Consider the following 25459-nt stretch of genomic DNA (forward strand, 5'->3'; position numbering starts at 1 on the left):
CGGCGTTTTAGTCGAGAGTTCGACAGGCTCACCCTGCCGGTGATGCTGGCCGTATTAGTTGAGCAACTAAAGTTCCTCTCCTTATTACTGGAGCCCCTACCGGTCCTCATTTGACCAATGAGAAATTACCTCGCCCTTCTTAGGTCGGGTGAGTGCTTTTGCTCCTCAAATTAGATTGTGTAATTATGTATATAATGATTGGAATCACGAACAAGTTTTAGTGGTTGATGGGTGCGTTAGCACACTTGGCCAAAAGGCTGCCATCAGTGGTGCGGTGTGAAGCAGGTTCAACGCCTGTTGTATCAGAAAGAATGCATCAGATGGATGCCCGGGAATTGAGAGGGAAGGACGCTTCCAAAGGTGAAAGGCCGTGGGGAGATACCATCTGTGATCCATGGATCTCCGATCGGGAAACCGTATCCAAGCCCCATGGCTAGTCCGCGCTCCAGGACTTGAAAGACTTAGCAAACTAAAACATCTAGGTAGCTATGGGAAGGGGAATCAGCCGAGACCACATTAGTAGTGGCAAGGGAAAGAGGATTGGGCAAATACTAAGCAGCGGAGGTTTTTGTTTTGATCTTGGTCTCATTTTCCTAGCCTTACCTTCTCTGCATGATTCATTTCAGTTCATTGGATGATGGAAGAACTAGGCATGCTGATCTTTGCCCTTTGATTTAGGCTATAAGGTGCTGTAAGGAACTTGAGTTTCTCGACCATAAGGGAGAGGTAGGAAGAATTGTGAATGAAAAGGTTGGAAGATCTGGCCAAAGAAGGTGATAGCCCTGTAGAGATTCCCATGGTTTGATTCTGTAAGTAAAATGCAGCATGTTTGAATTAGGATCGCTTCATAGCGAGAAAGGGGGACAACCGTCTAAGCCCAAGTATTCCTCAATGACTGATAGCATACAAGTACCATGAGGGAAAGGTTAAAAGAACCCTAGGAAAGGGACTGCAATAGAAAGAAATCCGATGCGAACAATCAGTCGAAGGAATTTCTTGCTTGACACTCCAGGGGAAAGGAGAGAAGCTGCGAGTAATATTCTCAGGGTCTAATCTAACCGGAAATACCCTCACCCATCAGAATGAGTGAGGGACCCCTATGAAGAAGTAAGGGCCCTCTATTTGTTTCAAATACTTGAGCGGAGCTTAGGGTTGGGTTGACCTGCACACGGCTCACCCTAATGGCGTACCTTTTGCATAATGGGTCAGCGAGTAAATGGTAACAGTGCCTTAAGCCATTAGGTGTAGGCGCTTTCAAGCCAGGGAATCTCCCAAGTGTGACTATTTGTCCTGAAACTGATCGATCTAGCCATGAGCAGGTTGAAGAGAGCTCCAACAGGCCTTGGAGGACCAAACCCACGTATGTGCCAAAATACAGGGATGACTTGTGCCTAGGGGTGAAAGGCCAACCAAGATCAGATATAACTGGTTTTTCATGAAATCTATTTCAGTAGAGCGTGTGTATAATATGGCTCGAGGTAGAGCACTCAATGGGCTAGGGTGGCCCAAAGTTTGACCAACCCCAAGGAAACTCTGAGTACAGGCTTAATCAATCGTACATATAGACTTTGGGTTCTAAGATCCAGAGTGGAGAGGGAAATAGCCCAGATCATACGCTAAGGTCCCTAAGCAATCACTTAGTGGAAAAGGAAGTGATCGAGCGATGACAACCAAGAGGTGGGCTTGGAAGCAGCCATCCTTCGAAGAAAGCATAATAGCTCACTGGTCTAGCTCCATGGCACCGAAAATGTATCGGGGCTCAAGTGATTCACCGAAGCGACGAGACCTTGGAAGCGTTAAGCAGGCTCTCAAGACCCAAGGTTCTTTATTCCCATAAGGGTGAGGTATTTCTTGCTCGACTAACAAGATAGGTAATTTCTTTCTCGACTAACAGGAGAGGAGGGAGAGAAAGCTAGGCGCCAACCAAGTGTCAGTAGTGGGACGTTCTGTCAATCGGGGAAGGGACAACACTTGGAGATATCAAAAGTGAGAATGCTGACATGAGTAACGATGAATCATGTGAAAAACACGATAGCCTGCCAGTTCCAGGGTTTCTTCATTCAGTCAATCTATGCAGAGTGAATCAGTCCCTAAGGAACCCTCGAAAGGGCTTTCGTTTGATGGGTACATGAAAGTGACGAAGTTGCCCCGACTACTGAACCATGTGTGTCTGTTGAAGTGAATTGGATGAGAGTTCGATTTTCTTGCCAACCAAATTGAATGAATGCAAAAGAGCACTTCTGTTAGGGTTTCAACTTCCAAGAAAAAACTTCGAATTGGGAGGGCGATCCTCCCAATGAACTAACCATACCGAAACTCACACGGGTGAACAAGTAGAGTATACTAGGGTGCTTGAGAGAACCATGTTGAAGGAACTCGGAAAAATGACCCTGTAACTTCGGGAGAAGGGGTGCTCTCCCTCCTATCTTTGGGTTGGGAAAGTAGCACATACCAGGGAGTAGCGACTGTTTATTAAAAACACAGGACTCTACCAAGTGGTAACTTGACGTATAGATTCTGATACCTACCCGGTGCTAGAAGGTTGGAAGGAAAAGTGTGATAAGCTTCGAATGGAAGCCCCGGTAAACGGCGACAGTAACTCTAACTATCCTAAGGTAGCGAAATTCCTTGTCGCATAAGTAGCGACCTACACGAATGGTGTAACGACTACCCCGCTGTCTCCGACATGGACCCAGTGAAATTGAATTCTCCGTGAAGATGTGAAGTACCAACGGCTAGATGGTAAGACCTTGTGCACCTTGAGTATAGCTTCGTAGTGACAACCTCTTACGAATGTGTGGGATAGGTGGGAGGTGGGGAACTATCAATCCTGGAATACCACTCTTTCATCTAAGGATGCCTAACCACTTCTTTCTCTAGATTGATTCTCAGGGTGGGACACTGCAAGGTGGGTAGTTTATCTGGGGCAGATGCCTCCTAAAGAGTAATGGAGGTGTGCGAAGGTAGGCGCTTTCAATAAGCAAGCGTAATGGTCTAAGCCTGCTTGACTGTGAGACTCACTGGTCAAACAGAGACAAAAGTTGGCCATAGTGATCTAGGAGTCCCGCATGGAAGGGCTCTCGCTCAACGGATCAAAGGTACGCTGGGGATAACGGGCTGATGACTCCCAAGGGCTCTTATCGACGGAGTCGTTTGGCACCTCGATGTTGACTCATCACATCCTGGGGTTGAAGAAGGTCACAAGGGTTCGGTTGTTCGTTGATGAAAGTGGTATGTGAGTTGGGTTTAGAACATTGTGGGACAGTTCGGTTCCTATCTACCGCTGGTGTTGAAGGGAGAACTGCGAGGAGCCAACCCTAGTATGAGAGGACTAGGTTGGGCCAACCTACGGTGTACCGGTTGTCATGCCCAGTAGCGCCGGGCAGCCGAGCTAGTATGGAAGAGCTACTGAAAGCATCTAAGTAGGAAATCCTTCTCTAGACAAGTTCTCGTATGAGGTGAAAGAACATCACTTCGATAGGCGATAGTTGTAAGCACCGCGAGGTGTTCAACAATATCGTACTAAACCGAAAAGAACCTGCTCTTTCTTCTGGGAAAAACCACAACTATTTCAAGCAAGCAGAGCGGGCCTAATACTATAGATAGAGAGTTCAAAAAGGCCTTTTAGCCTTGCCTTGAAAATGGTGGGGGAGGGGAGAGGGCTCATTCCTCCAGTATAATGAATTGATCCACACTGGGCTATGATAAGAATCACTCTCCACTCCTCTCTATATAAAGAAGAAGGGGATAAACTGAGGCAATATTGTCAAGCTGCGGCTATCCCTCCGGGCTGGAAAAGGATACCCCTTCCCCTTACTCCTTCTTGTTCAACTCTTTGGTCTCTCTGGGAAACCGTTATAATGGAAAGCTCATTTAGAAACTTTTTGGCAGGGTAAGTAAGTGAACTCTCGACTAAAAGGTTGCCATCGTGATTTCGGTTTGCTTAATAAGGTCTTGAAGCCTTAAGATTGGGTTGGATTCAGGTTCCCGAGGAGCTGGAAGGCTACTCGACCATAATGATGCTATAGCAGGCTCGACCATAAGGTGCCATCAGGCCGCTCGACCATAAGGATGCTACAGCAGGCTCGACTGTTAAGGCCGCCATCACCGGCAGGGTGCGTAAGCATGCTCGACTGTTAAGGCCGCCATCGACAGAGTCATTCACTCATTGCGATGGGTGAGGGTCTTGACTATTAAGGAGAGGGAGAGGAACTTTAGTTGCTTGACCATAAGGTGCCATTAGGCAGCTCGACCATAAGGATGCTAGAGCGGGCTCGACTGTTAAGGCCGCCATCATCAGCAGGGTGCGTAAGCATGCTCGACTGTTAAGGCTACCATCGGCTCGACTAATAAGGAGAAGAACTTGAGTTGCTGAACTGGTAAGGCCACCATCACCGGTAGGGGCTCGACTGTTAGGGAGAGTAACTAGACCGAGATCAACCACCTATGCTGCTGTTGGATCTACTAGTGCTGGTGGTGTTGGTGCTAGTACTGCTTAGGTAGGTAGAATATTTCCTCTATCCCTATGGCAAGCTGGATGGTTGAAAGGTTACCAATCAATAGGGTTCAACTAGCTAGGGTAGGCTCCATGACCAGCTATAGATAGTTTAGACCATCCTGAAGCCCCAGGCAATATCTGTTTGTTTGGTGGGCTCCTATGGGTTATCCTACTAGTCAAACCGGAAGGCAAGCTGGACTGAGGGTGAATGTATTAGCTGGACTCCTTAGCTGGACCATCGCTGTCGGAAGGTGTTAACTCAACCAGAAGGAAGGTCGGATGAAACAAAGCATTACCCTACCTACACGGATTAGGTGCAATAGGATAAATGCTTTCTCTATGCTAGCTTATCTCAGAAGAAATAATAGCTGATGGTCTGGGGAGATCTCGCTGGTTAAGACATTACCTTGACGAGGGAGGCAGGGAGTTCAAGAAAGTCATCTCCATCTGGGGGTGCCATCCTTTCTTTACCCAAAGGGTGCGGTTAGGAAGGGTAGTCTCATCCTCCGAACTACTTCACCTTGATCCATCCAAGGGGTGAGGACCGGATGTTTCTTTAGAGCGAACTAACAGGGCCAGTCTAATCTTTCTCTTTGTCAGAGATGTCAAGCATTAACTCGATGTCAAGCTGGTTCTGAGTGTTTTGATTTTGGGTTGTTTACACTTCGCCGGGAGGAGCTAGTCTTGTCCGACCATGTTGAATTGCTGGGTGAGGGCAAGGCTCCTTAATTGTAGTTATCCATCGATTCTCTTTTGAGTTGGACTAGTAGTTAGGTCCCTCCTTCCTCCATTAGGTAGGCATCTGACGAGCTACCAAGCCTATAGTTGGATTGTTTGTTCAACCGGTCGATTCAAAGCAAATGCGTTTCTCTGGATGTTTGGCCCATGCTTTGTGATTCCTTTAACTACCTTGTCGAATAGTAGGGGAGAGGAAGGTAGGGAAGTAGCGAGGAAGGAATAAAGGAGAAACCTTATTCTTCCTTAGATAGGGTGGGAAGAAAGAAAGGTTATGGGACCCTCTTAAGATGCTAAGAAGGAAGAAGAAAGATGAACCTACCCCTTCCTTTACTTACGATATCAAAGTCGCTAGCAGTGTGGATGGTCATCGACCGCCTACAGCTGTGATATGTGCTAGTAGGGATAGACCAGATCATCAACAGTAATATGATAGGTGTGCTCATTATTTTTATTACAAGTGGCCGCCAGTGGATGACAATAGGTGTCTGGTACGTGCTTCCAATGATTCTTCCAGGCATGCTCCAGTTTGGTCATTGGCCAGGTGAGTGATGAAAGGATGATGGCCTTGAAATAGGATCTGCCCATGGATCTATAGGCTCTGGAAAAGGATATGGATCTTTGCGAAGTGGTAGTCCTTAAATAATAGGTTATGCTTTTGGGTCATAAACTAGATCTCCTGCCTTGGGTAGGTTGGGTGTTGTTTGTTTTCCCTGACTATGGAAGGAACTACTTGTCCACATCGGACAAGGAAGGATGGCTTGCCTCACAATCGGAGGGCAAGGAATAGTTTCCCATCATAATAAGTAAGCTAACTAAGTAATACAACTTAATATGACTACTACTATGCTCTTTATCCTGTAGTCAGAGAGAATCAATGGTCATACTTCATCTATCATTAGGTGGTATTCTCTTAATCATACTAATTCCATTACTTATGAATAGAGCTGTGTTTCACTTACCCATGTATTGAACTTAATCAGTACATGCAAGATGATATGAGCTTGAACTTGGTGGTATAGGCTTGTATCTAACATAAGCTTTATGAGTACCTTATACATTACCCATTGAAATATGAACATGCTTGGAATAGAATGGTAATGAATCATACTTATACATGAACTTAGAACCTGTTGATATAACAAGATCAGCTTAATTAGGACTAACTTCTTTCGGGGTTAACATACCTGGGTCCTATGTATCGTAAGTAATGCATAGTCATTTGCCCTTGTTCCCATCTATGCCTTTGCTTCTGCTCTTTACAAGGATGCTAGGATTCCAGCTGGTACATTCACTGGTCCTATCTCTATTTCCTTTGCTTATGGGGTTGACCGCGCTGGCGGCTCAGCCAGGCCAACTACTAGAGGTTCTCTAATGGGCTCTGCCTTAACCTTTTCCTTCACCAATGGATCTACTACGCTTGGCTTTGCTCCTATATTCACTAATGATGCCTCTGCTTTAGGTGGTTATACCACTAGTGATGAATTTGGAACCGTGCAAAGGTCGTCATGGATATTTTATCTACACCAAAGCCAGGACAACAAAGGATACTGGGCGAGATGATGCTAGTGAGACTCGATCAACTGGTGCTTTTACTAGATTTGGATCTGCCCCTATAGGTTTTGCAGAAGGTTTTGCTTCTTCAATGGGCGAATCAATGGGTCCTGGGTAAACCTCACCTGGAACGGCAGGATCAAATGATTATGAAATGGGTGGATCGACAGGATCTGGGACTGGAATTGGAGCTACTAGTTCTAGCTCATATGCTGGGTGGTCAACTTCAATTGTAACTGGGTAAACGAGTCCTTCAACAGGTGGTGCCTATTCCTTTGCTTCTTCTGTGACAAGAGGATATCAAACTGATGCAAAAGAGGTATGTTCTCTAGCCCGACCCCTAGCTATAGGTTATCTCTTTGAGCCTGATAGGGAGCTTGACAGTTAATTGGTTTGAGCCACTAGGTGCTTCAAGCCAGAGCTAAGTAAAGAAATAAAGCCAGGCGGAGAAACTAAGAATGCAGAGAATCTATTTGTTGTTAATAATGAGCTGGATGGAAAGTCTCTTTGGTATGAGCCAGGTGGGTAATCTCTTCGGTTCCCTAAGCTTGGTTCTCTAAGTCGGGTTCTATCTAAGCCAGGTTGGGTATTTCATAGTGCACTGACTAGCTTACTGCACTGGCTATTAGCCACTTTCATGATTTCTCATTGGTTATTTAAGGAGTCGTGCAGAGAATCTATTGTTTAGCCAGGCGCTTTGGACTCTTTTATATCTATGAGCTTAAAGATGGGTTAATTAAGATAGGTTCATATATGTGGGGTTGATATATGCAGCTTAATGAATTCTTCGATTTACTAGAGAGATGGAAGGCTTAGTTCGACCAATGATTCCAGTGATTCCAGTCATGAATGAGAGAGATTCTAGTAGTCATTATGCATTCGGTAGTTTCAAGCCAATTTGTAGCGAAACTACTGACAACCAATAGTAGGGTAGAAATCAAATGAATATGATTCGGTAATTTATTAACCAATTTGTAGCGAAAGGTGAGTTTCTTTATAATATGTTATTATTGAACTGATAGCTTTGTTACCGGTCCTGGGTATGCCTTGATGGAGAGGAAAGGTGGGATAGCTGGTGAGTTAATCTATATATACCTGATTATTGCTCAGTCATTATGGAAAAGAAAGAAACAACTATGGAGCTTCAAGTAATGGCAAGTAAAGGATGGAAGGAGGAAAGGCAAGTGACTGAAAGGAAGGATCAAAGGAAGGATCAAGGATCAAAGGAGGTTGGATCAAACTATTCATTTCCTTGTGTTAATGACAAACATCCTTATTCATCAAGTCACTAGGAGCGCTTCTTCATTTATCTTCCAACCACCCCATCCAGCCAGCCCAAGAGCTAGCAAGCGAGTACTAGTCCTCCGCCAAGCTCCCGCAAGAAAGCTCCCCCGCCCCTAAGATTGTTTGGAGAAGACTTTTTAGGGGTGCATTCAGTGACCCTTATTGCAAAGAGCGAGTAGCAGGTGACTTCAAGGAGGCGGTCAAGAGATAGAGGCTAGGTGAGGCAGTTTTCTGGACAGAGAGAACTAGGGAGGGGGCTATTATCACTCTTACCCTTGGCGGTGCTAATCGAGCCATCCCCTTAATCAATTCTTATATTCCCTTCAGTCACTGTGTCGGCACTAATCGAACCATTCCCTTTGTGAGAGAGAATCCGCCCTTCAGTCACTGTGGTGGTGCTAATCTGGTCACTGTCTGTCTGTGGCTCATTCATAGAAGAACTCATATCCTTGAGCACTGCAGAGAGCTTCAAGGGGATAAGGCTAGAGTGAGACGTGGCAGTTATAGGCTTAGGCGAGTGCTAGGATAAACCGATTCTATGACCATTTTTTCACACTATAACGCCACTTGAAACCTTGGAAGGTAAGCCAAACGAATATTAAGCCTTCCTATCGACTGGACCAGACCAGTGAATGCTTATGAACCAGAAACTAGTAGTAATCGAACCATCCAATAGAGCAGTTGTAAAGGGTTTATTTGAACAACGAATCTCTCAGCAAATCGAATATCTGCCTCTTATGCTTCTGGGTCGACTGCTTTTGATACTGACCTGCTAAATATTGATTATCTGTGGGCCATCCCAGTATAGGGCTTGCTTATGAGCTTGCTGACATTGGTGGGATGGTGAAAAGGCTATCTGTATACCTAACTTCCTAACTCCCTCACTCTTTATAATCTTCCCCACTACGGATGGACCTGCATGGATAGAATAGTAGTTATTACCGGTCCCATTGAAAGGATATCAAACAGAAAGTCCCAGTCAATAATGGATATCGAGCCTTGATCCTTAACAGAAAGACTTCAACGTGTAGAGATTAGTTATAGGGTAATTGGTTACACAAACGTGAAGAATTGGTCTTGGACTATTGGCGTGAAGGGAGGTGCCTGAAGCCGGATGCCCCGCTATGCTCTGCCTGCGACTGCCAGATTCCAAACCGATCGATCCGATATATGATCTGACATCCATCCCCGGCACACTGATCTTACCTTTCTATCTTTACAAAGAACCAAAAGCTCAGTTAGCCGGGCATAACTAGAACCCAATCGCCAGTTCATGGTCTTGCTCCTACTATTGCCATTAGCCGAAGCCATGGGATTACATCTATTGGGTCTGGATGGTATGTGGGCCTGAAAATAGACTCTAACCTTCTCTGGATTGCCTTGCCTCCACATAACTGAAGGAAGCTAGAACCTGTGAGCTGCCTGTGAACCTGGAACTGGTTAGCTTGGTTGGTACTAAAGATCTGGATGCAATATTCCACCCGGAACTGAAGTGGTCGAATTGAGCTAAAGCCAAGACTTTTATAGAACACTTCATTTCATAAGGGGCTTTCCTTGATGCTTATTGGGTGGGGGGCATATGAATGAGTGAGTGACCCCTATGAAAGAGTAGGGGAAATTGCGGCCTTTTAGTCGAGAGTGCTAACACAAAACACTTCTCTTCTTATCGATCTTCTTTAGGTGGCCGGACCCCTAGATGACATCGAATGAAAGGAAGGAAAGGTGCCCACAGGGTTGGATTAGATCTCAAACCCGTATACTAAAAGTTTGAACACAACCATTTTTGGGAGCACTTACATAACCTACCCCTCACTTCCCAGCCCCTAACCCACTTCCTCTTCTCCCTAACTGGTGGCCTAGTTATCTATTCACTCTCCCCCTGTTGTCTAGTGCTCCCTACCCCACTCCGTGCGTTTTGTTTCTTATGCAAAGGGAGAGAGGAACTAGTATTCAGAAACCTTCTTATGAATATGAGTCATTCCACTCCCTGCCTTCTGTTTCATATGCGAGAGGTAGGAACTAGTATTCAGCAGAAACCTTCTTATGGGTATGAGTAAGACCCCACCTTACATAAACGAGAGAGAACCATACCCCCGGACGGGAGTGCTGTTAACCATGGCGGGCGGCTATGTGCATCCAGTTTCTTTATAGCTTCCGTGCAGGCTGTTACACGGTTTCTGTTACATGGATTCGTGCAGGCAGTTATTTGATGGATTCTTGTATGCTTGTGAACCGATGGATGGATGCCTTCGTGCAGTCAGGAACCAACGGATGCCTTCTGTTATTTGCCTCTATGTTCGCTGTTATGGCACGTGAGTTACCCATATTCCCACATACCGGAATCACCTTCAATGCATACCCGAATCACCGTCACAACATGCCTCATCCAACACGGTACGGTACGGGGGCCAAGTGAGTGATTCACAGCCGGGGTATCCAATAGCTGATCATTGCCAGTGGTCGTAGTCAGTGGTTGCAGTCAGTGGTTGCAGTCAGTGGTCGTAGTAAGCCAGTCATTGCAAGCTCTAGTCATTGCTAGAAGTCATAGCCAGTCATTGCTAGAAGGTCAGTGCCAGCCGGTAAAGCCGAGAATCATAGCCAATCCATTGACAGCCGGTCATATAGCCAACCAATCATAGCCAGTGCTCATTGCCCCAAAAATAGATGGGGGTCATCCAATAGCCGATCATTGTAAGTCTCATAGCCAGGAGGGAGGTCAACAGAAGGTCATTGCTTATAGCCGCTAGTCGGTCCAGGTGTCGATGCCGGTACTCAATGTTGCTACTCAATGCTGGTACTCGATGAAAAGAGTCGATGCTGCTACTCGATACAAGAGTCGATGCCAGTCATAGCTGGGCGGGGAGACTCGGCTTGGATACTCTCTACTTGGCCACTCTACTTTGCTACTCTACTTGGGATACTCTTCTCTACTGGGCTCAGGGGCTGGGCTGGAAATAGCCATAGTACTAGATCATAGTCAATCATAGTCGATCATAGCCGATAGCCACACATAGCCAGGAGTCATTTCCTGTTGTCATTGCTAATGGCCGCTAGTCGATCCCAAGAGTCGATGTCAGTCATTGTAAGTCGGTCAGCCAATAGTCGATCAGAGCCAAGAGGTCATAGCATGTGGTTGCCGAGAGCCCTAGTAGGAAGTGCGTGATGCTTGCCTGGAGAGATCTTGATTGATTGATGGTCAACATCCTTCGAGATAGGTGGTCCCACGGACGGTACGGATGGTACAAGATGGGGTCGAGTGAGTGAGTGAGGCACAACCCCTAAGATAGATTGGGGTCATTCATTGCTGATAGCGAGTAGTCGATGCAGTCAATCCAAGAGTCTTTGTCGAGCCAAGAGTCGATGCCAGGTGTCAATGCCAAGAGTCGATGCACTCGATGCTGGTACTCGATTCAGGTGTTGATGCCGCTAGTCGATCCAGGAGTCATAGCCTTAAGTACTCACTTTCCCAGGCTTGATCCCTGAAGCACTTACTTTCCCAGGCTTGATCCTTTCATTCCACACTAAACCGGGCATCATGAACCAATTATTTCAAGATCTTGATTGCATAATGACATATATAAGAGATGCTTTTCATCTCCCTCATCTAGGGTTCTTGGTTGGGAAAATATTATGAGTAAATAGATTGATTAATGAAAGTGATGGTTGATTTTAGCTTCGGTGAGAGCCATGATGATTCATTCTAGCTTGTCATGGATGAAACAACCCACCAAGCTGCGATGATGACTCCAGCTACTCATCTCTCTCTTAGACCCCTAGAGCAGGAGTGGGACCAAGAAGGTAGGTAGCGAGTTCAGAGGGGAAGCAGAGTTGACTCATCAATGGTTTCATTAATAATGTCATAGCTGTAGTAAGCTAGCTGGCAGTAAATGATATCTAGGCTAGTAGAATACAAGTTAGTCATGCCAGATCAAAGAAAGTAATTGGTGAGTTAGCATTTTATCCGAACCATACCCAAGTAGTTACCCCCATCATCGTCGTGTCCTGTCATCCCAGTATAACCCAGTTTGAATTCCTTCACACCAAACCAAGTTATCTCAATGAATGAGGTAGGTCTGTCATGGAATCAACCCATATCTCCTAGCATCCAAGGCTGAATGAAGGAAACTCAAAATAGTACGATGTTCAGAGGGATAACTGGTGGGAGGTCTGGATCGTCTGCCACATTGTTGCTAGCCTGCCACACTATTGAAAGGTGATAGTGGAGCTGGTGCTGCTACTCGTGAATCCGGGTAGGCCTATTTTTGACTTACGCAATTATTATGAATCCCGATGGATTGCTTATCTGTAGGGAGGGTCAGCTAACCCACTTATTGCAAAACCTATCTAGCTTTAGTGAAGGTAAGATGATATCCCCTATCTTGATGATGCCTATCTGTTGCATAACCTCACCTACCCTTGATTTGATAATGAACCACTCTTGCTGTGGGCTAATCAAATTCTCACACATGACTGCTCACCCTCACCTGCTCACCTTGTAAGGTGCTTATCAATCCGATGAAGAAATTCTGGTTGGGGATAGATGTATCGGAGCATCAAATCAATTCTTTTAGAAATTATTTTAGGGAAGATGAATGCATAATGAAATAAAGAAATCATAACCAACGGAGTAGGTTCAAAATCGATGAGCCCGTGTAGTATCAGATAGTTGGTTAGGTAAAGGCTGACCAAATTGAAGATTGTCATCTCACCCTTCGGTGGAATGCATAATTACATATACAATGAATGATTTGATTCGATACCTTAATTACATATATAATGAATGACCAATATAAGTACGCCTTTAAGAAAGCGTAATTACGTATATAAGAAAGCGTAATTTAAAATATAAAGAATGAATGAAAGAACTACCAAGGAAGCATTTAAAATAGAATATATATAGTTTTATTACGTATATAATTAATGAATTTGAAACAATGTTTCTGAAGGTTCATCACCTCGAATATCGAAAGGAAAGGTCCTCTACCTCTCCTTATTAGTCGAGCGTTCATTCCTCACCCTTCCGGGGGCATCCTCTCCTCAACAGTCGAGCATGCTTACGCATCCTTATGGTCGAGCCTGCTTACGCATCTTCTTCTGTAGCGAACTGAACTACTAGCAGTAGTGATCTGCCTACCATATGCTCATATAGAATGACCAGGGCAGATCAGTATCACCTTGCCTACATACCTATTTATTTGCTGTAGCAATATGACTTATGTAACGTGTAAGGGTGGGCCTATTTGTTGTAGCTGCGGAAGGAAGGGCTAGTGGTAACCTGACGCCCTTAGGGATGCCTGTGAGAGCCAGCCTGTGGGTAGGCGCTGCTGGCTGATACGTCCCCACGTAGGTCGGTCTGCACGTTGATAAGTAATGGGTATGCACGCGCATGACTGGCTGGTAGATCTCTCGCTCATGAAGAGGATGCCCCTGGCAGGGTGAGGGTGAGCCTGTCGAACTCTTGACCTATTGGAGAGGTAACGTGGCCCCTCTCAAATAAGTCACTAAGATGAGCAACTCTGTTTTGGGGTAGGGGGTGAGGTTACGAACCCACTCTCCTGACCAAAGAAGGGGGAGGGGCCCCAAAAGAGAGGTCCATCAGGGGCTCGACTGATAAGGAGAGGATGTGTAAGCATGGCTCGACCACCCTTTAGTGACTTATTTGAGAGGGGCCACCCAATAAGCATCAAGGAAGGTAGGGTGAGGGTGAGCCTGTCGAACTCTCGACCTATGGGAGGGGTACGAACGCTCGAGTGTTAAGGCCGCCATCGCTCGACCACCAGGAGAGGTCCAACAGGGTGAGGAACGAACGCTCGACTAATGAGGCTGCCATCGCTCAACTGATAAGGAGAGGAACTTGAAGAACCACCGGGCCGCCATCGCCTTTCATTCATATCTTCCCGAACTCTAACTCAGGGTTGACCTACCTTTCCTTTCAGGACCTTTCCCGTGGAAAAGGGAAGGAGATCACTTAGAGCTAGAAGGTAAGGAGGTTTACTGTTGTAGGGAAAAGTATCCAATACGGAATGACCCTATCCCACTCTAAGGGTGATAGTACCTCAGCAACAACTGAATACAAAGCTATTCAAGATTACTTCTTTATGAGATGTAAGAGAGAGGAGAAAGGGATCCACTAACCGTTGTCTTCCGCTAATGGTTGATCCAATCTTCCCTCCTTGCTGCTTGCTCCCAGCTCCTTGCTCTTTCACTGGCCCAGCTACACAAAGATCCTACAAAAGCACAAGAAAGGGAAACTACAAGAAGCATACATCCATAATTGATTCAAGGATTAGAATAAATCAAATATACAAGCATCAATACACCATTAAGACACATGCATATAGAAGAACCTCAAATGCTTTATTAATGGAAGAAGTAAAGTTCTGAGAGTGTTACAACCATAAGAGGCCCAACCCAGCAACACCTCCCAGCAGAAAGAAATCTCCTCTTCACCTCCTTCAAAGCAATCACCCAATAGTTCTATGCACAAACCAACAACACTTCCTTACATTCACCAAATTCCAGCCTCCTTAGACCAAATGAGAGAGCTCTATATATAGGAGTTTTGGAGAAAGGATGAGTCAGCTTGAGGCTGGCATGAAGCTGGCTAGTGTCCTCTACCACTTCAGTTATACTTCAGTTCTTGAGTCCACTTGGAGTTTCTTGCTTCCACTTGGAGATCTAGATCCTCTTACTCATCACAAGGCGAATTCCCTGATCCAAGTGTCATTTTGGAAGCTTCCTGGGCATTTGACACCTTGCAGAATGACTGTGCCACTTGGCCAATCTCACCCAGCGCAGGTAGCCTTCATTGCTTTTGACATTCAGCGCAGGTACAGAGTGGAGCAGTTGACATTCAGCGCAGATGCTCAGTGGAGCAGTTGACATGATCCAGAAATAGCTTTTTTTTGAGTGTTTTCAGGTGGAGAACTGATTTTCAGTGCTGTGGTTTACTGACCTTGTTCCTCTAGGGGTAGGAACAACATGTTTAGGGACTTTGGATCCCTTAGATTATTGACATTTCATGCTTCATGCTGTAAGGCACAAAAATGTCTATAACAGTTGCCCCCTAAATTATGAGTTCGTTTATCGGGTGAAATGCTTTATCAGGAGGATCCGAAGTTCATTCAATCGCTGAGAGGTGCCCTGTAACAAAGTACAATACAATACATTATTTTTCATTCTGCTTTCATGATCTAGCTGAGGCGGGAATTCCCATGCTCAGCTTTATAAATTCATTTTGGTACATAGAACAGACGATCGTCTGATGGTAGACTGATAATCCTCTGCTGAAATTATCATCCTTTGAGTAGGATGATCATCTGCTGCAATGATGTACATAACAAATGTCTTTATATTTCCTGAATATATATCGCAGCCGGATGGATGAAACTAGATCCGGGGTCTTCAAACTCGTTCGATCTTCACTCTAAGTACAAGTCGATCCATGTGAGAATTGCGCTGAAGTCGAACATGGAAAGACATCGCTTGATTACCAGTCAATAATGTAAACCATTAACAAGCGCGAGAGGAATCACCAATAATGACAATGACCCTCAAGGTACTGCAGTACAATTCACGTGGTGTGAATAAAGGACTTGGCGTTGAACACCATGCAAAATCTTCTGGTCAAAGGTCATTGATGTATACCTGTCGCCGGAAGTGAGAAACTTGCCATTGAGGCATGCAAGCTTCAAAGTACTAAGGGGGTTGTTCCTAGATCAACTTCTTGGATAATGAGCTGAAGTCGACAAGAAGCGATCCGTCAAAGGAGGGCCTTAATGAATCCCACATCAATGACACGGAACGGAGCTAATGATTTTAGTGGAGGTGAAAACAATCTGTGAAATATGATTCATGGTGGCGATCATGGGTGGATGAAGGATAATGTATGGTAGTGGATGGGACACGGTTGACTCTTTCTGAACAACATCTCTTGAACATATAACGACACTGATGTGATGGATCGGTAGCATTACCCCAAATGTGGATGGTTTGGCGAGGACCATGGTGATGAGACCGGTGAATGAAACAACCCAACCCGATGTGATACGGAGGACAAAGTGTCATGTTCAAGAGCGACTTGCTACCATTAAAGCTTTGAGGTTCTCCCAATTTTTCCCCAGTCATTTCTGACCAATACCTCTTTATTTTTGTCAAGCTTGAGGAGGATAACATATGCTTGTTCTATAACCTGCCCTTCGGGCAAGCCCATCGCTATGTTTTAACGAGCTTAGCGATAGGGAAACTCGTTCTCGTCTAAAGACAAGTTTGTCGCTATTTAATCATTTTAACGAGTCTAACGACAAGGAAAACTCGGTCCTTTTCAATTTTAGAGAGTCTGAAAAGGTACAGAAAGTTAACTCCAAAAATTCCTTTTTCGTCATCTAATCCCTTAAGTCCGAAAAAGTATAAAACAATACAGAAGGGATGAGTTTTCGGTAATTTTAACGAGCCGAATAAAACAAGCGCTCGACCTTTTTGTGTAATAATCCCTCAGGTCCAAAAAGATTAAAATCTAGAGGAGGGATAGCTCTTCCGGTCACTTTAACGAGCTGGAAGGCCAAAACTCGGCAAACTTTTCATATTTTACGAGTCAGGAGAAAAGAGCTGAAAGACGACTCGTCTTTTGAGGAACGAGTGATAAACAGGGATAGCAGAAGATTCCAGGTACAGGTTGGAATTTTCCAATCACGGCAGCGTCACAAGGATGGCTAGGTGAAATCACTCTTCGCAACTGTTCCTCAAAATAGGTAAACAGTCATATGGAGGTGAACGATTGGCCAAATAAAATGGAGGTGGCGGGTGTAAACACGACCAAGGCTTTTATGGCTAATAAATTTACGATCACAATGGTTATTTACCGGTACTAGGTTCATTTTTTAAAGAGCTTGAATGCGCCAAAACACTGCTCAAAAGCTTATGTTTATTTTTTAACGAGCATGAACTATGACGCTAAAACTGCTCGGATCTCGCTTTTCTATTTTTTAACGAGCATAAATTCCGCGGTAAAACTGCTCGATATACCAGTCATAAGATAAGAAATGTCTCCTGTGAGATAGCTATTTTTTATGGAGCTTTATCTCACGAAGCTATGCTCCTAATTTGGCAATTTTTGACCTTTGCCCCACATCCTTTCTTTATGCAAGTTCGGAAACGACTAATCCAAAAAACAGATAAATAACCGCTCTTTGCTTGCACTCCAAAAGGTTCGCATGCCCCCAGGTATAAAGTACAATTTCAAGGCTGCCCCTCCTTATCCTTCAAAACATTTGTTTTGATGGGTGAGGCTTGCCTCTTTCAGGTTATCCAAAAAAAATGGTTTTATTTGCTGCCGCAAATGAAACTCTTTCTTCGGCGATGTCTATCATTAGGTTACTCAAAGATGGTTATAATTTGTTGCAGCAAAGGAATCTCTTTCTTTGGAGGCTGCCCCTACTTATCCTTCAAAACATTAGTTTTAATGGGTGAGGCTTGCCTTTTACCCAAAGATGGTTACAATTTGCTGCCGCAAAGGAATCTCTTTCTTTGGTATTGCCTACCTGTTTAGACAAAGGTGAATGACTAGAAATCATCAAACACATAACTTTGACAAAAGAATCCTGTTCCAGAACAACCCCTCTTCCTTCTTCGGACGGGGTACGGACTAGTCATATTCCTTCGCGGAAATTCTACTTTATACCCAAGGTTTCCTCTGCCCGAAGTAGACCAGGATGCATGCCCCCTGGGTTCCAGTCCCATCTTTCCGAATCACTTGAATTCATCGGGAAGGAGAACTGGGGGTGGAGACATTTCTTGGGTGAACAGACCATTGAGGGTTGGTATTTGACTATTTGCGATGCGTGATCCCGGAAATGAAAGTTGGTCTACGAGCTTGACCATTCTTCCTTCGTGTGGAAAACACATTACTCTAAAGAGTGAGGAGACTATAGCTCCCATGCAATATATATAGTCTCGTCCAAGGAGTAGGTTATAATCCAAGCGTCCTTGAATGACCATCACGTTCATTTGAACGGTCTTCCCTTTCAATGTAACAGGTACATTGGGGAGGATCCCTAATGGTCGACTGGTTCCTTTATCAAAACCCGAGAGATTTCTTATCTCAGGCAAAAGCGCCGGGGAACCCAGTGCTTTCCAAGCAATAGAGGAAAGGATACTCACAGATGCCCCTTCATCAATGATAGTTCCAGCCATCACCATTCTATAAATTTGGACTATGATCCTGAATGGTATACTGGCTGGTAACCGGGGTCTGCCTAGTTGGTTCCAGTCAAAGGACACAACCAGGTTGCTTGGTGGTGGGACCGAATACACGGCCGGATACGATCCTGATGATGTTCCTTCCTGCGATAAAGGAATGGGCGCATTGCCCTGATGCTCATCGGAATCTGTGTTGATGAAAAGAATCTGGATGGTGTCATCCTTATTCTCTTCAGTGAGGGTGTCATTTGAAGATGAATCTTCAGTGACTGTGTCATTTGAGGATGAAACCTTTGAAGGAAGAACCGGGTCAACTGCCGTATCGACCTTTAGACCTTCGTCTGGTCTGGATTCAGTAGGTTCATTTTCAATGACTGACGCTTCAGCTGACCAATTGAGTAGGCCAGCTGTATTTTCAACCAACGAAGGACTCGGCACGAGTTTTTTGTATCCAGGAGGAAGCATTACCAGTGAAACCGGACGATCTTCCAAAACTCTCTTCACTTTGTCTAAGAAGGGACAACGATGGATGGCGTGACCGCCTTCACACAGTCTACAGGGGGATCTTACTCCCCCTCTTCATCTTGAACCTTCACTTTCGCTGGTTGACGGCAAGCATTCAACCTGACTATCAGAGGTTGACGCTCCCGAATTGTGCAATCGAGGGGACCAGTCCCTTAGTATCCGGGGAATACAAGGACAATCTCTATGGAAGTGGTCTCCTTTACATATGACACATGGCGATTTAGGCCCGGTCTGTGCTGTGTGTGGATTTTTGTCAGATGTCTTTTGCTTGCCCCCAGTCGCCTTAGGCTCCTTCTTCTTCTTCTCCTTCTTCTTCTTCTCCTTCTTCTCCATGGGAGCTTGGCTTTTGCCAGCGCTACCTTGTGAAGATGAAGGATTAGAGGAAGAGTTATAAGAATTAGAAGGCTGGTGGGCAGCTCTAGACTGATCTAACTGTTGACTCGACTGCTCAGGAACCATGGTGGTCTGAACTACATTAGTTGAGAATAGCCAAATAGGCAGGCCAATTGTCAGTCCTGGAAGCGACAATGTGGCCATGTGGGGCGCACCAACTTCTCCCCAAGAGGAGAATGGACTAGGATTTCCATCATGTGGAGTTCCTTGGTTGGGGCGTTCCATGTTCCCAACTTAAGATCAACGCGGGAATAGGAGGTGATTATGTTCCGTTTAAAATAAATTTTATAACGACGCTTAGACACAACTTGCTTTTTCACTTTTTAAGAGTCGAGAAAAAGCTAAAGATGAATCTAGTCTCCTTCGATGTTTTAACGAGCCCGAAGTGAAAAATGCTCGGATGGACTTTTTCAGTTATAGAGTTTGAAAAAGGCCAAAAGAAACTGCTCTGGAGTTCTAGGCAGAAGGTGTGCCAAACTTTTCGCAAAACCACAGAATACGTTTTACGGTACGAGTGGTCGATCTTCGTGAATGCTGTGTTCACTGCATTGCGATCAGTAGGGCGGCCGACACGGTTTCCTATTGGATAAAGGCTTTGATCCTATAGGGGTCTCCCAATATATACGTGACGGTACGTGGGAGCACAAGTCCGTATTGATACTTATCGCTTCACCGTGGAGGAATCACCCAACCACTCAACGCTAAGATATCATGTTTTAACGACGCCGGAACACGTCTCTAGCTTAGACCTCTATGTGTTTGCGTTATGTCTCAATGTGTTGTTATGTAAATTCAATTTATTTTAAGGTTGATCTTGTTTAGCAGTTTGCCTTTATGGATCACCACGAGATGTATAGTAACACTCCTAAATGCAGTCTAAGATGATAAGCAAGCTTTTCAATCTTTCAACTTTGAAAATCTTAACTACTAAGGGAAAAGAAAGACAACATCTTTTCACACAGATCATAGAGCACACACTAATGCACTTTTTCCTAAATCAACATGCAAACTGTCATAATGCACATGCACAATGCAAGTATTTCTTTTCTCTTTCTTAATGTTGGCGTAATGCAAAAAGAAAGTTGTTGTATAATTTTGAATTCAATTTCAAGTGAAAGCAAACAAGCTTGTCCAAAATCAAAAGACACCTTAAGATTTACTTGTTTCGACACTCGAAATATATAAACTCAAACCAAATGACGAAAGCAAAAGCTCAATCAGCTATGAACAGCAAACAAACTAACTCTTAAGATCAATACGACACTTTATCACAGGTCTAGATCTAAGAGGCCACAGCAAGACTGGTTCACTTTCGTTATGGGAAACTGTAAATGATACAAGAAATACACAAAGAACAAACACAGTTTCTTTATACAACCGAGGCAGAATAGTGACAAGGAAAGTTGGTTTCAGATAGGCCCACTGACTGGTAACAAACAGCAAAAAACCAAGGTGAAAACAAGGCAAGAAACAGCAGGAAACCCCAGCAGCACAAGGCAGGACTGGTCCAGTGCAGGTGGGACACTGCCTGTTTGACCTTCAGCGCAGGTAGCCCCTTCGGGAACTACGCTGAAATGCAAACAGCCTTTGTACAGCCTGCACTGAAGAACGAAACTTTCGTTTCTGGTGGTTTCCGGGTCACAGATTGCTCAAAAATTCACAGTTTTTGCTCAAATCAAAAGCTATCAGTCAAGGACACACTAAGGGATGACAAGGAAGATGAAAAGCTATCACTAAGAGCTTATTAGAGTCCTTGTGGATCAGCTCTTAAAATCATAAACTTGCCCAGAAACTGAGCTAGAGTAGCTGCCCTCTACTTTGCATTTGAAAGATTCAAACACAGTTCGATTCGGTACTCCCTTTGTTTATGAAATGAATAGCAAAAAACACAAACAACCAACAAGATACGATCCCCAGCAGAGTCGCTAGTTTGTTGTAGGGAAAAGTATCCAATACGGAATGACCCTATCCCACTCTAAGGGTGATAGTACCTCAGCAACAACTGAATACAAAGCTATTCAAGATTACTTCTTTATGAGATGTAAGAGAGAGGAGAAAGGGATCCACTAACCGTTGTCTTCCGCTAATGGTTGATCCAATCTTCCCTCTTTGCTGCTTGCTCCCAGCTCCTTGCTCTTTCACTGGCCTAGCTACACAAAGATCCTGCAAAAGTACAAGAAAGGGAAACTACAAGAAGCATACATCCATAATTGATTCAAGGATTAGAATAAATCAAATATACAAGCATCAATACACCATTAAGACACATGCATATAGAAGAACCTCAAATGCTTTATTAATGGAAGAAGTAAAGTTCTGAGAGTGTTACAACCATAAGAGGCCCAACCCAGCAACACCTCCCAGCAGAAAGAAATCTCCTCTTCACCTCCTTCAAAGCAACCACCCAATAGTTCTATGCACAAACCAACAGCACTTCCTTACATTCACCAAATTCCAGCCTCCTTAGACCTCATGAGAGAGCTCTATATATAGGAGTTTTGGAGAAAGGATGAGTCAGCTTGAGGCTGGCATGAAGCTGACTAGTGTCCTCTCCCACTTCAATTATACTTCAGTTCTTGAGTCCACTTGGAGTTTCTTGCTTCCACTTGGAGATCTAGATCCTCTTACTCATCACAAGGCGAATTCCCTGATCCAAGTGTCATTTTGGAAGCTTCCTGGGCATTTGACACCTTGCAGAATGACTGTGCCACTTGGCCAATCTTGCCCAGCGCAGGTAGCCTTCATTGCTTTTGACATTCAGCGCAGGTACAGAGTGGAGAAGTTGACATTCAGCGCAGATGCTCAGTGGAGCAGTTGACATGATCCAGAAATAGCTTGTTTTTGAGTGTTTTCAGGTGGCGAACTGATTTTCAGTGCTGTGGTTTGCTGACCTTGTTCCTCTAGGGGTAGGAACAACATGTTTAGGGACTTTGGATCCCTTAGATTATTGACATTTCATGCTTCATGCTGTAAGGCACAAAAATGTCTATAACATTTACGCACTTGTTTGCATCTTGAAAGGTTATCACTATCTTTCTTCCCCTCGAAGAGCTATGCGTAAGACCTTTCCTTTGCTATAGGTAAGAAATGGAGATCGATCTATAGTGAATTCTGGGATCACCTTCCCTCCCTTCGGAATCATACACCAATTATGAAATTCCAAATTCTGGAATCACCACTTAACTGGTCGGGCCCACCCATTGCCCTCGTACCTCAAGCGAGCGGAGAAATCCCCTTGCCCGCCTCAGGAAAGGTAGAACCTTATCTTATTCCTGATGAATAAGAATAGGGTAGTAGCAAAGATTAGCATCATTGACCATGATGAGCCACTAACACCCACCTTCCTTGTTGGGCCATTCACTGGAAAGATGCTCTAGCGACCTTATCCCTTACCCTTCGCTCGCTATGCTCAGGCTAAGTGCCTTGTTAGGATTATTTCTGAGCCTGAGGCTCTGATCGCTCGCTAGTTACGAAGCTATTCAAGGTCCACTGGTCTCGGGAAGGCTTATCACAGTCAGGTGCGAGGCAATTTCCCCCCTATATGACAATAAGAATAGGGGTGGGGTGAGATGAATCGAGGTTTTGTTAGCCACGACTCCCCCATTCATTTGTCCGATGAAGATAGTGGGGCTAGAAAGCCAAAACTAACTTCGTCATTAAGGTTGCCCATTCCATCCACATAGCCTGCCTTGCCCCTCCCTATTTATTAGGCTACACGTATTGAAAGCCAGTAAGTAAGTCCATTGTGTACAGGCATAACCCCCTTGATTTCCAATAATCTAATTAATAATATGTGAAAAAAACATAAATATTGATTGACGAGTTGCGCATATTACTGTTTCACCGAGTGGGTGGGCTTGCCTATTTATATTGAGATTTAGATCAATATTTCTATTTATAAGTACGTGCCCTTATTTTTATATTGATATGTATATTTTGATTTCTATTTATATAAGTATGCAACCCTATTTTGAAGTAGCTAGCTCGGAAGCGGGAGCAGAAAAAATAGATTGATCACTAGCTATTCCGTGAATCCCACTTTTCTATGTCAGTAATATTGGACCGTAAAGGTAAGGTTATGCATTTGCTGAGGTTCAGATTTGTGCATGCACTATAGATCTATACCGCCTACATAAATTCTGTTCTGCCTTTATAAGTAGCGCCTGCCCCATTTTGATCATATGATGTAGTAGCAGATCTCGCTCAACAAGTGAGAGAATGGGAACTAGGGAGGGGTCTGGAGCAAAATGCGCTATGTAGCATCAATAACACCTCTCGATTAGACCTATAGTAGCGAGGGGTATAACCTTACGGCGAGGATAACCGAGGAAGGGATAACCCCTCATGGACCGGTTCTTTTAGTCAACTGAGTTCTATATGGATGAATCAGCTTCTTGTCCAACTGGTAATGGCTCAATCTATAGATAGAGAGCTTTATGATGGAAAACTATCACTTTAGTTTTGGAGAGAGAAAGATGGTCTGGGGGAGTAGGAGCAAGCATGTCCAAAGAACGGCCTGCCTGAATGACTATGGGATCATCAGTCTACTCTACCTCAATTCACCATTTTGAACCCCATACAGAAGGTTTTTCCGTACCAGCTTCTTCTACCCATACCACAGTTGAAGCATCTAAAGGAGAATCTGGTGTGTTTCTGGTCAGTAATGGAAGCAAACGTCCCCGTCGTCACAGAATAAGAGCACTTGGCATTTCCCATTTACAATGACTCGATTCTATGTCCAAACATCACATGCCAGCAAATGTGGTCACCAGAATTGGTACTCAAGATATTGTGTTTGGAGAGGTAGATAGATAGGATGGACTACTAGTTGCCGCGCCCTAGCTTTATTTTGAGCCAGAAACAACCTCACCTCCCTCAAAGATGGATGCGTATGTAAGTATTGAGGGCGAATAAAATAATATGTAATGTATTTCAAGCTAGCGTAACATATTTCAAGCTAGGCCATAGGTATATTGAAACCTAGGAGTCACTAATGTCTTAGACAGGCTAGGCTACACATATTGAAAGCCAGTAAGTAAGTCGAGTAAGTAAGTCACGTAAGTTGCGTAAGTAAGTAGAGTAAGTAGAGTAAGTAGAGTTAGTCACGTAAGTAAGCAAGCGGGTGGAAGGAGAACCTGAAAAATCATTTTCGTTTCAAATGAATAAATAGGAAAGAAATGAATGAATGGGAAATGGAGATGGATGAACAATTTCTGGCTGGAAATATAAGGAAATAGATAGATGGAGGCCCTCATATTTCCGCGATTGATTAAGGGGTGGGGGGGAAGTGAGCAAATTTCATGTAGAGAGAATCGTAGGGGCTTATAGTTTAATTGGTTGAAACATACAGCTCATAACGGTGATAATATAGGTTCGAGCCCTACTAAGCCTATTCCTTTCTTTCCCCTACAGTAGAAGTCCCCGCTTTCGAACAAAGAGAGGACAGGAATCTCTTGCTTGACCAAAGGGATGGAGTCACTCACTATTCATATGGTGAGGGCCGCCATCGAGAGGTACATTAAGTGACTCGACTAACAGGAGAGGAATGAACAAAGCGACCAACGCCTTTTAATTACTTATTTGAGAGGGGCACCCAATAAGCATCAAGGAACTTTAGTTGCTCGACTGGTAAGGAGAGGACTAGCGGGGGCTCAATTGTTAGGTAGAGGAACTTGAGTTGCTCGACCACCGGGCCTCCATCACTGGTAGGATGCGTAAGCATGCTCGACTGTTAAGGCCGCCATCGGCTCGATTGTTAGGGAGAGGAACTTGAGTTGCTCGACCAACCTTTAGTTACTTATTTGAGAGGGGCCCACCCAATAAGTAAAATGAAGGCAGGGCTCGACTGTTAAGGAGAGGTGTGCAAGTAGGCTCGACCAACGGGCCGCCATCATGCCCCTGGCAAGGTGAGGTAACGAACGCTTGACTGTTAAGGAGAGGGCTCGACTATTAAGGAGAGGAATTGGAAGCTATACCCTCCGGGGGATAGGAACCAGGCTTATTTGCTATACCCCTACCTGCAGAGTAGTGTTACTTTGTGTAGGCTTTCAGGGAGCATAGCGAAGGGAAGGTTATCCCTCACCATATGAATAGTGAGTGACTCCGTCCCTTTGCTTGCTTCCTTTGAAGCGAAGGAAGGAAGGGAGGTAAGGTTATCCTTACCCGAGCTATGCTCAGGTAGGTAAGGCCGGTACTTACCGGGTTCAAATTAGAGGGTATAACCACCAACCCTTCGCAGAGCTCAGGTAAGGTCACTTACCTTCCAGAGCTCTT

General features: G+C 44.6%; 1 pseudogene; it reads left to right on the plus strand.

Moving 5' to 3' along the window:
• The first annotated feature begins 441 nt into the window (after positions 1-441).
• LOC149219216 (25S ribosomal RNA) lies at positions 442-3460 on the plus strand (annotated as a pseudogene).
• Positions 3461-25459: the final 21999 nt, after the last annotated feature.

This window comes from Pinus tabuliformis, chromosome Q (genome assembly GCF_031772625.1).
Source record: "Pinus tabuliformis cultivar Carrire ecotype Pingquan chromosome Q, CPIR1, whole genome shotgun sequence".
NCBI classification, from domain to species: Eukaryota; Viridiplantae; Streptophyta; class Pinopsida; order Pinales; family Pinaceae; genus Pinus; species Pinus tabuliformis.